This window comes from Canis lupus, chromosome 12 (assembly GCF_011100685.1).
Source record: "Canis lupus familiaris isolate Mischka breed German Shepherd chromosome 12, alternate assembly UU_Cfam_GSD_1.0, whole genome shotgun sequence".
NCBI lineage: Eukaryota > Metazoa > Chordata > Mammalia > Carnivora > Canidae > Canis > Canis lupus.
In genome coordinates, this window is record NC_049233.1 from 67742594 (window position 1) to 67754891 (window position 12298).

At 39.9% G+C, this 12298-nt stretch overlaps 1 long non-coding RNA gene across 1 annotated transcript in view; it reads left to right on the forward strand.

The window, feature by feature from the left end:
* LOC102153185 overlaps positions 1-12298 on the forward strand; it is a 41631-nt gene that overhangs the window by 715 nt on the left and 28618 nt on the right. The window contains exons 2-3 of the long non-coding RNA XR_005368137.1: positions 303-359; positions 10828-10953. This is a non-coding gene — a long non-coding RNA (uncharacterized LOC102153185). The remainder of the gene's footprint in view (positions 1-302; positions 360-10827; positions 10954-12298) is intronic.

Genomic DNA, 12298 nt, shown 5'->3' on the forward strand with positions numbered 1-12298 from the left:
TGCTCGGTTGTTCTGATAGGTCCATCTTTTTTCTTTACGATGCAAAAACCGTATTTCAAAAGCTGAACCCTCAGCGGTTTCCTAGGGCTGGCGTCGGTCTGCGGAGAACTTCTGAGGCCCGGCAGCCAATCATCCTTTTCCTGGCGCTCGAGTCATGGTCTCCTCCCACCATATGCGGTTCCCACAGCCAAGCTTTGGGCCATCTGTCTAAGGACAATTCAAGTGCCAGGAGGATGCATCGTCTTAAAAGCAGGCATCAGGTTTGCATTGTAAAAGATGTTTGTTTTTTTTTTTTTTTTAAGGTCTGTGCATAATGGTGACGTTCTCCAAGGATGTCTGAGAAAGTGTCCTTAATCAAGGTGAATATGGATTCATTTAATTCCTGCGTCCTTAGGATGCTTGGGATACGATTTTATGCGTGATTGGTGCTAGGATAAGAATAATATACCACATTTAGTGGGAGCACAAAGGAAGAATTGGTCCCCTTTATCTAAAGTGGTAAGGAAAGTTAGTAGTGACACCTCCCCCCCCCCCCCCCGCCCACCTGCTAGGTTTGGGAAGAAACCTGGAAAACTTGGGAGTGGGGGATGGAGATCATTGATTTACTACAAGAGTAAATTTCTTAAGGAACTTTCTCAGATCTTGAAGTCAATCAAACGTATCTGAAAATCTTAGTTTCTCTTATGTCCAGGAACCAGGGTGAGTGCTGGAGATACCAGATGAAAACTGGTCTTTTTCCATCAGGGGAGCTAAAACCTATTGGAGAAATAAACACGCAAGCAAATTAAAAATAAATGGTGTGGGTACAAAGAGCAATGATAGACTAGGAAGACTTCTGGGGGGTCAGGCCAGGCTTCACAGGGAGGTCAGTTTGAGCCAAAATTTAAAGAACCTTATGTGAAGGGCAAGTAGGCAAGTAGCAGGAAATTACTTAAGGAAGGATGGCAAATACTGTGTATCATGATAGAGCATGACATATTCTGAGAAATGCAACTAGCTTGAATGTTAGAGATTAAAGCAGGGAAAGGGGATATCTAAAAAGAGGTTGGACAGATAAGCAGATCAAATTATGAAGAGCAGCATGTGTATATATATATATATGTCAAATAGAGGTTTCAGATTTCATCATTTTATAGTAATAGGAAGCCATTTAAAACTTTTGAGCTAAGGCAAAAAAAAAAAAAAAAAAAACACTTTTGAGCTAAGGAGCATTATAATCAGTATCGTATATTGAAAACCTCCTCCTGACAAGTGTTCAGGATAGATTGGAGGATGGTGAGAATAGTAAAGAAGCTCTTGCCTTGGGGTTCCTGGCTGTCTCCCCAAGTTGGTAAAGCACACGACTATTGATTTCAGGGTCTTGAGTTCAAGCCCCATGTTCAGTGTGGAACCTATTTTTTAAAAAGGAAGAAGAAGCTATTGCCTTAATACTTATAAAATACAGGGATCTAAAGCATAGAGTGGCAGTGCCGATCATGAGAAAACGACAGATACCAGAATTATTTATGAATCAAATTCAACAGAACCTAGTGATTAATTGAATGTGGGTTTAAGGGAGAGAGAATAATCCAAAATGACTTGCAGGGTTTTGACTTTAATGATAAGGTAAATACAGGAATAAGAGCAATTTTTAAGAGAAAAATGATGAGTTTGGCTGGAGTACATTGAATTTGAAGTGCTTGGGGGGCATCAAGATAGAAATAATAAGTAAATTGAATTTAAATAAAACATTTTTTTAAAAGTACGAGTAAGCAGATGAATATTTTTAAAATCTTTTTTTTAAAAGATTTTATTTATTTATTAGAGACAGAGAGAGAGAGAGAGAGGCAGAGACACAGGCAGAGGGAGAAGCAGGCTCCATGCAGGGAGCCCGACGTGGGACTCAATCCTGGGTCCCCAGGATCACACCCTGGGCATGAAGGTGGCACCAAACCGCTAAGCCACCGGGGCTGCCCAGCAGATGAATATTTTTACCTGCCAACAAGAAGTCTGGCCTAAATGTTTAGATTTGAAAATATATTGAGTTTTGCATTCATTTTATCCTCAAAACATCCCTATCAGATTTGTTGATTTATTATTCTTATTTTACATATGAACAAACAGACAGCTAGCAAATTGTAGAGCTAGGGCTTAATGAGTATGTACTTGGGAATAAATGGAAAGTGGGAAAATGTGTAAGTAAAAAATCAAATATAGATTATAAAAAGGCTAACTGAAAAAAAATAAAAAAGGTTGACCACACCATGTTACTAAGAATATGAGGAAATAGTCTTCTACATTGCTAGTAGAAGTACACATTCACAAAATATATACATTAGATTTTTTTTTACATTAGATTTTGATCAATCAAAATTACAAAGTAGTTTCAAAAAAAAAATTACACAGTAGTACCACTCTCTGTGGTAAATGCTATGATGTACCTGCCAAAATGACTAAAGTATGGCACATCCATCAGTGGATTATTATGCAGCCCCAAAAATAATATGAAGGCTATAAAATATTCCTCTCAGATCTTTTCCCTGCAGGGAAGCTCCATCTGCTAAGCCCTGAATCTACCACTGTATTTGCAGTGAGGCCACACTCCCCATGGACTGCTCCCTACCGATGACTGAGAATAGCAGGATATTCAGACAGGTCCATTCCTGCAGGATGCAGGATTCTTCTGATGTGTGACTTTGTATTAAGGAATCCCCAGGTTTAAGCCTGTCTGAAACTTTCTTAGAACTATGTTGCAGTCTGAGTCACTGCCTACCCCAACCCTCCTAATTCCCCTCCCTTCATGGGGCTCAGATCAGCATCACTATCTGATTTGTCTCCAGCTCCCTCCTTTTTCTCCCTCACAGGCATTTCCTCCAGTAAGTCTCTTGCATGTCTAATCCCATCTTGGCATCTGCTTTTGAGAACACTTTAACAATGAGGAAATTGTTTAGGCACTGATATAAAAAGACCTCCAAAGATACTTTTTTAACACAAAAAAAAAAAAACAAGAATCAGAGGAGTATCCATAGTACGCTAAACTTTTCCTACAAAGGGAAAAATGCGTATTTGTTTATACATGCACAGACTGATCTCTAAAGACAACAGGAAACCATTTGCTCAGGGAAGGTAAATGGCTTGAGAATCCAGGGTAGGAGGGAGAATCTGTACTGTATGCCTTTTTGAATTTTGATTCATGAAATGTTGCCCTTTCAAAAGGTGAATAAATAAAATTTAAATGAAAAAAAAGTAGAAGTGCCTGGATGGCCCAGTCGATTAAGTGGCCAACTCTTGATTTTGGCTGAGGTCATGCTCCCTGGGTTGTGAGATCAGCCCCACCTAGAGCCCCATCTTGGATTCCCTGCTTGACAGGGAGTTGGCTTGAGATTCTCTCTCCCTCTGCCCCTCCCCCCCGACTTGTGCATACTCTCTGGATCAAAAAAAATCTTAAAAAAAAAAAAAGGTAGGAGTTTGGTTAAGAAAGGAAAAAGATACAATTGAACCTACCATAGTCAAGAGAAGTTCAGAGTTTGGTTTTGTTATTAGTTTGTATTTTAATAGGAGGGAGAGGCTTTTCATATTCTGAGGGGAAAGAACTGGTGAAGGAAGAAAAGGTGAAAACGTAGGCAATATTGGGGTTAAAATATGGACCTGCTAGGGGATAAAATCCAAACAGAGATAGTTTCCACGGAAAGGGAGAAATCTTCAGAATATGACTGGGGACAGTAAGCCTGAGCCCACATGAAGGAAAGAGAATCGAAGAACTGAGAGACCCCTAACATTATAATAAAAGCAATAACTTCTATGTGACATGGGAAACATGATCAGATGCAGAGGGGGAAAAAAGCAGTGGGGCTTGAGCAGGGGTCTTGAAGAAGGAATGATGGTTTTGGCATGTTTTTTTGGCAAGTAAGCAGGGTGACAATGAAAGCTAACATTTACTGAATTCTAGGCATTTTGTATACATTAGCTAATATGATCCTTAAAACCATTCTAGAAGATACCTCGAAAATATGTATTATCTCCAGTTTACAGATAAAAAAAAAACACCCGAGGCTCTAGGAAGATAAATTATGGTTAGTGATAGGATTTAACCCCAGGTTTCTATGACACTAGAGGACAATGTCAAGTATTAACTGGGCCATTTATCAAGATCAAATGATCCTACTGAGATACTCCATTCTCTTTCTCTTAAACTCTACTTTGTATATGATAAAATTGCTACCTCTAATTTCTCTTTATTTTTGGTCGATATCAGTCATCTGTTTCTGCTTTCTCAGTGCATGGAAGAGTCATGGGGCTCATTAAATAAGAGAATGCGGCATTGCCACAGCTATTGAGATGTTCATTGTCTCGGTATGTTAAAGAGGCCTTCCTTCCCTTTGCTCTTCCTCTTAAACAGCAACAGTTCTCTGGCCAATCAGATTTCAGAGTATTAATGGCCATGTAAAGACCTGTAACTCTTCTGGGAGGTATATACAGACTATTTAAACATTGAAAGTCTAAGAACAAAGCTCCATTTAATAAGGATGGTCTAAGCTAAAAAGTCAGTGAGGTGTCTGGTGTCTTTAGTACACAGTGTCAGGGAAGCTGAGGAAGAGGAATGGGAGACAATGGGTTAAGAATCAGACCTCTTGGAGTGCCTCGGTGACTCAGTCAGTTGAACATCCAACAGACCTCTTGGAGTGCCTGGGTGACTCAGTCAGTTGAACATCCGACTCTTGATTTTTGGCTCAGGTCATGATCTCAGGGTCATGAGATCGAGCCCTGGATCAGGTTCTGCATTCAGTGTAGAATCTGTTTGAGATTCTCTTATCTCCCTCCGTTTGCCCCTACCCCTGCTTGCATGCATGGGCCAAATAAATAAACAAACAAATGAAAAAAAGAAGAATCAGAACTTTTCCTGCTAGATGAGGGTGTAGACCAAACCAAGGGAGGCATGCCCACCTTCTGCTGACAGGGCGTGGGAAGAGCTGTATGCCACTATCAGTTTAAGGCTTCTGTTAAAAATTGCCACAGACTGGGTTGCTTAAAAAACAATTTATCCTCTCACAGTTCTAGAATACAGAAAGCAAGGGATAGTGGGGTTGGTTCCTTCTGGGAGAATCTGCTGCATACCTCCCTCTAGTTTCTGGTGGTTGTCAGTAGTCCTTAGCTTTCCTTGGCTTGACAACTCCAATCTCTGCCTCTGTCTTCACGTGGCTATCTTCCATCTGTGTCTGTGTCCAAATTCCTCTCTTCCTGAAAGGACATTAGTCATATTAGATTTAGGCCCCACCCTAATCCTCACTGTACAAATTACAATCTCATTGTAACTTATATGTGGAGGCCGAGAAAAATTAAGGCCATCCCACCTAAAGTTTAGCATTAGCACAAGTACAGCCATCTTAGGCCCCTGTGAATAAGAGCTGAATTTTATGGGGAAAACTACAGAATGTCCTCAATGTCCTCGGCAGGTAATCCCATATCAGAAAGACAACAGAGCCCACACCCGTGGTAGAAAAGTCCCATCTTAGAACAGAGCTCAATGCCCTTAAAAGCCCCATATCAAAATGTAAACAGAACTTGAGAAATTCTTCCATCCCTTCTGAAAATCCCCTAGACCAGCCTATAAAAAACCCAGCTATAACCCACTTTGGGGTCCAAGTCCCTGCTCTGCTGTGTCGGGTATACTTGGACCCAAGCTCCAGCTTGTAAATAAACCCTTGTGTGTTTGCATCAGTGTCAGCTCCTTGGTGGTTTCTCGGATTCGCAATCTTGGGCACAACATTATACATTTATAAAGATCTTATTTCTGGGGACACCTGGGTGGCTCAGCGGTTGAGCATCTGCCTTCTGCCCAAAAGGTAATCCCGGAGTCCTGGGATCAAGTCCCACATCGGGCTCCATGCATGGAGCCTGCTTCTCCCTCTGCCTGTGTTTCTGCCTCTCTCTCTCTATGTCTTTCATGAATAAATAAAAACATTTATTAAAAAAATAATTAAATACTAAAATTAAAAATTATTATTAAATATTTAATATATTTTTTAAAAATCTTATTTCCGAATAAGATCATATTCTTAAGTTCCAGGTAGGCGTGAATTTGGGGGGAACACTATTCAACCAGGAACCATGCTCAGTTTTAACTGTCACTAAATGAGGGGCCATCCTGAAAAAAGGAAGAAAATTTTTCTTCACCTACACAACATTCAGTGGGAATGAGAGGGAATTTTTGGCATCCCCAGACTGGGCTTGTTTAGGGTTTTTTGTTTTTTGGGGTTTTTTTTTAGATTTTAGTAATTCATGAGAGAGGCAGAGACTTAGGCAGAGGGTGAACGAGGCTCCCTGCGGGGAGCGTGATACAGAACTCAATCCCAGGACTCCAGGATCACAGCCTGAGCTGAAGGCAGTTGCTCAACTACTGAGATATCCAGATGCCCCCCAGACTGGGCTTTCTTTTTTATATTTTTCTTTTCATAAAGGAGAGTCTACCTACAAGAATATATTTTTTTTTAAGATTTTATTTATTCACGAAAGACACATAGAAAGAGGCAGAGACATGAGCAGAGGGAGAAGCAGGCTCCATGCAGGGAGCCTGAGGTGGGACTTGATCCGGGACTCCAGGATCACACCCTGGGCCGAAGGCAGAGGCTAAACCGATGAACCACCCAGGTGTCCCTAGAATATTATTAAAAACTCCCTTTCCATCTTTTAGCTGTGTTTCTCTGCCTTAATGAAAAAACATGTCATGGTAAATGAATCTGATCTGTAAAAGTAGCCTTGTATGGGTGCCCAGCTAGCTTAGTTGGTAAAGTGTGCGACTCCTGATCTCAGGAATTCAGAGTCATGAGTTCAAGCCCCATGTTGGGCATGAAGCCTACTTTAAAAAAAAAAAAAAATAGCCTTGTAAACAGATTAAAGTCTTCTTGTTCTTTTTATTGTCACTTTTTAGTAGATCAAGTATGGGAAAATATAGGATACTTCAAATATACAATTAACTACAGTGTGCCACAAAATAACAATGAAGTAGGTCTATTGAGCTGATGCTTATTTCAAAGAGAGCCGAGAACACTTTTTTTTTTAATTCAAAAAAGAAAAAATTCCAAGTAGGAGGAAGACTTCATAGTACCTTATTTGTCTTTTTGGTTTATTGTGTTTTCAGGAAAACAAAGAGGAAAGGAAATAGAAAGTCCACAAATAAGACTTTGCCAGCTGTCCTTTCATTCTTTAAACTTCTTAGCCCCAAGACAGCATAAATTGTTCTTTGACATCTGAATGTAGTCTGCCCTCGCATCTAAACAAATAATAATAATAATAATAATAATAATAATAATCACACAGAAATTAATAAGGCCTAAATCATATGCCAAAAAGGAATTTGAAACATTTGGTCTAAAAAACTGAGTTCATTTGACAAGTAGAGAACCACAGTGAAAGAAAAAACTGATGGTCAGCTATTTGTTCAAGTCAGAAGGAAAGGTAGGTGTGCCCCACTTTCGATGGATTAGTCACCAGGAGAACTGAGCTGTAAATCTTGCAAATCAGGTTCAATGCATATGTGATAGAAGGAGTGAGCAAAATCATGACTATTTTTAAATGGTTATACCCTTAATCATGACCAGTTATAAGCTATGTGAAAGTCAAATTTGAATATGGAGATAAACTCTCTCTTACCATAGTCTACTCTAAGTCAGGGAAGTTTATTGAAGAGATTTATCAAGATGTTTCCTCATGGTTCAAAGCTCAACTCAGGGTCATCTTTAAGAATTCTTGCCTGGCTCCTCAGACTAGATTGGGTGCCCTTCTACATGTTGGTAACACCTGTGAGACCTTTACATGTAAGCATGTCACGTTTACCTATCTTTCTTCCCAGACAGGCTGTGAGTTCCTCGGTGAGCAAAGATTAGATTGGTTGCTTTCCAAACTATATGTTTATTTTTTGGCTGAATATAGAATTCCAAGTTGAAAATGAATTTTCCTCAAATCCCCGAAGCATACCCCCACTAATTTCTAAAGTCAGTGGTTCACCTGTATTAGAAATCTGTTTTGCACCCTATTTTTAAGACTTATGTATTTGAGGGCAGCCCTGGGGGCTCAGCAGTTTAGTGCTGCCTTGAGCCCAGGGCCTGATCCTGGATCTCTCTCTCTCTCTCTCTCTCTCTCTCATGAATAAATAAATAAATAATCTAAAAAAAAAAAAAGACTCAAGAGCTTTGTTACACATATCTTAAAAAAAAAAAAAAAGACATGTATTTGAGAGAGTGAGAGCATGCACATTAGCATGGCGGGAGCCAGGGAGGGCAGTGCAGAGGGAGGGAGGAGGGGCAGAGGGAGAGGAAGACAGTCTTCAAGCAGACACACCACTGAGCATGGAGCCACACACTGCTGATCCCATTACCATAAGATCATGACCTAAGCTGAAATCAAGAGTTGGACACTCAACCTACTAAGCCACCCAGGTGTCCCCCCCAACCAAAAAATATTTTATTTTTAAGTAATCTCTACAACCAACTTAGGGCCTGAACTTAAAACCCTGAGCTCAAGAGTTGCATGCTCTACTGACTGAGCCAGCCAGGTGCTAGGATCTATTCTTTAATCTTGGAAATAGAATCTTTTAAGATGTGTCTGGGTGTGAGTATTCTGAATTCATTTTGCTCTTTTATTTTCCTTTCTCCTCTTCACTGCTGTTACATCACCACTCCTTTATGCACCCTTTTGAGGACTCTCATTGATTCTCATGTTGGACTTAAGATTTTTTTTAACTAATCTGTACATCCAACATGGGGCTCAAACTCATATCCCTACGATCAAGAGTTGTGAGCTCTTCTGATTGAGCCAGCCAGATGCTCATCTTAGGTTGATTCTTAATGCCTCTTAATCAGTTCTTTATTTCTCTGTCCTCTGAGGAGCTAACACTTATACTAGGGGCCTTAGCACTTCCCCTCTCTAAGAGAACAGCACTCCTGTTTTTGGCTTAGTGATAAATGTCTAATGCCTTCGGTCAGACAGTATTTTGCCCATAAGGGCAAATAAGGGATTTGCCCTTCCCAGATAAGGGAAGGTCAGCTGTTCTATATGCAGTTCTTCAAATAACATCCCATCTCTAAAATCTATTGCTGCATTTCCTTGTATGCCAATTCTAGCAGCCCCAACACTTAGAGATTTGTGGCAAACAACCTGCATCTCTCCAACCTCATTGGGGCCTGCAGCTTCCTCATTCTTTGTGTCAGAATAGTCTCATAGAAATGTTTTTAGGGGCACCTGGGTGGCTTAGTCGGTTAAGAGTCTGCCTTTACCTCAGCTCATAATCCTGGGGTCCTGGGATGGAGTCCCATGTCAGGCTCCCTGCTCAGCAAGGAATCTGCTTCTCCCTCTCCCTCTGCCTGCTGCTCCCTCTGCTTGTGCTCCCGCTCTCTCAAATAAATAAAATCTTTCTTAAAAAAAAAAAAAAAAAAAGGTTTTAGGGACACCTGGCTTGCTCAGGCAGTGGAGCATGCAACTCTTGATCTCAGGGCTGTAAGTTTGAGCCCTATGGTGGGTTTAGAGATTACTTAAAAATAAATTTTTAAAAAAAAAATAAATATGTTAAAAGCTCATTCTCAGCTCTCTCCACTACTACTTTATTCACTCTTTGTGCTTCTGAATCTCTATTTCAGTGATGTCTCAAGAGGGGTAGGAAGTGGGGGAAGAAAAGAGGGACAGGAAGGAAACACATTCACCACCCCCATCTTTAACTAGAAGCAAGCGTCATAGTACAAGGGCAAAGGCTATGTCTATTTTATTTACCAATAAGTAACCAATGCCTAGCAGTTTATAGTATTCTATATCCACTTAATAATTTCTTAAATAAAAATGTTCAGGTGTCCAAAGAGTTTATCCTCCTTTTATATGATTATCTACAGTAGCCAAGTGAACATGACAAGAGAATTGAATGTAGCACTCAGCTTTTTGTTTGTTTTTTGTGTTTCTAATAGACTTTTTCATGAGAGACAGAGACACAGAGGGAGAAGCAGGCTCCATGCAGGGAGCCCGACATGGGACTCATCCTGGGTCTCCAGGATCACACCCTGAGCTGAAGGCGGCGCTAAACCGCTGGGCCACCCAGGCTGCCCTAGACTTTGTTTTTTAAAGCAGTTCTAGATTCACAGCAAAATTGAAAAGAAGGAACAGAGATTTCCCATGTACTTTCTGTCCCTACAAATGTGTGGCCTTCTCCATTATCACGGGATATAAAACTAGTTTTAAGGATGCAAATATATCTAGAGAAATTAAAGATGATTTTATCAACAATGAAAAATAAAGAGTGCTTCAGGTAGCCCAATTTTATTTTATTTAATGATTTATTTATTTATTTTAGAGGGGGGAGGGACAGAGGGAGAGAATCTCTAAGCAGATTCCCCACTGAACATGGAGCTGGCTGTGGGGCTTGATCCCACCACCCATGAGATCATGACCTGAGCCAAACTAAAAGTCTGGCACTCAACTGCTGAGCTACCCAGGTGTCCCTTTTCTTAAGATTTTATTTATTTATTTGAAAGAGAGAGAGCACCAGCAGGGAGGAGGAGCAGAGGAAAAGGGAGAAGCAAGCTCACTGCTGAGCAGGGAACCCAACGTGGGGCTCAAACCCAGGAAGGACCCTGCGATCATGACCTAAGCCAAAAGCAGATGCTTAACTGACTAAGCAACCTAGGCACAAGTGGTAGTTTAGTTTATTAAAGATAATTACAATGTAAAATCTGAAACCAGTAGCACTGAGGTTTTCATATTCTATTATCTAAAAAACCAACATTGGTCTACCTTGAACTTGAATGTATCTTTTTCTCACATTAATTTGTGACCTCACACATTAGTCATTTTGAAAATGTTTCCCAGAGTTTTCCAGATCTGACAAATGTTGATACCTTCTATGATCATAAATATCATAATTTATTAATATCTCCATGGATCTCATCAGGAAACTCTTTAAGAATTGGGAAGATACCAAGCTCATAGTGTCAGGTAAGTTTTTCAGAATACTAATTTTTGCTTGAAAACTGAACTATTATCATTGATAACAAGTATCAGCTCTTTTCCTTGAAGTAACAATGTCACTTTGTTCATTTCCTTTTTTGTCTTTAAAGATTTTTTTTTTTAATTTTTAAGTAATCTCCACACCCATTGTGGAGCTTGAACCTACAACTCTGAGATCAAGAGTCACATGTTCTACAGACAACCAGCCAGGTGCCCTCACTTCATTCATTTCTAAGAAAATTCCAAATACCCAAGTCTGAATAATCATATTTTTTCAGGCAGCTGTTCTTTGAAGTAGAAATAATAGTCTGTGGTGGCTACTTTAGCTCACAGTTCCAGTCATTACACAAGTGTTTTTCTCAAGATAATCATTGTCTTCAATATTCAGCAGAAGTGCTTTCTCAAAGTACTTGTCACGCAAAATTATTAAAAAGATACGTACTCTAGAGTCAAGATTTAATAAACCTAATAATTGTTATGTTTCATCAAGGACGTTTCTATACAGACTGGCATTTTCTTTATTGAGTATGGCGGTGAAGAATACAATGACTATTAGTACAGTTCGGTGCCACTATCTCATACTTGTTGAAACACCAGCAATTTTAACCACCATTGATTGCTTTTGCACCATTATTAAAACATCCACACAGCAAAAAAAAATAAAAAGTAAATAAAGTTTTAATGTTACTATGAAAATACTTTTAACCTGGACACCTGGGTGGCTCAGTGGTTTAGTGCCGCCTTCAGCCCAGCACGTGATCCTGGAGTCCCGGGATCGAGTCCCACGTCGGGCTCTCTGTATGGAGCCTGCTTCTCTCTCTCCCTGTTTCTTTGCCTCTCTCTCTGTGTCTCATAAATAAATAAATAAAATCTTTTTTTTTTTTTTTTTTTTTTTTTTAATAAAATCTTTTTAAAAAGAAAAAAAAAATACTTTTAACCATGTAGACTCCCAGAAAGGGCATTAGGATTGCTTAGGAATCCATGGACCATAAGAACTTCTTGGTAAACAGCTAGTGCTCTACTTCGTAAGTTCCCTAGGCTGCCGTAACAAAATATCACATAGTAATTGGCTTAACCAACAGAAATTTATTCTCCCACAGATCTGGAGGCTAAAAGTCTACAATCGAGATATCAGTAGAGCCATGTTCCCACAGATGTTTCTTCTATCTTCTGGTGGCCCCAGGCCTTCCTTGACTTATGGCAGCATAACTCCAATCTCTCTGTCCACCTGCACATGCGTGGCCTTCTCTGTGTATTTCTGTGTGCTCTCCTCATTTTATAAAGACATGAGTCATTGGATTTAGGGCCCACTCTAATCTAACATGAATTTGTA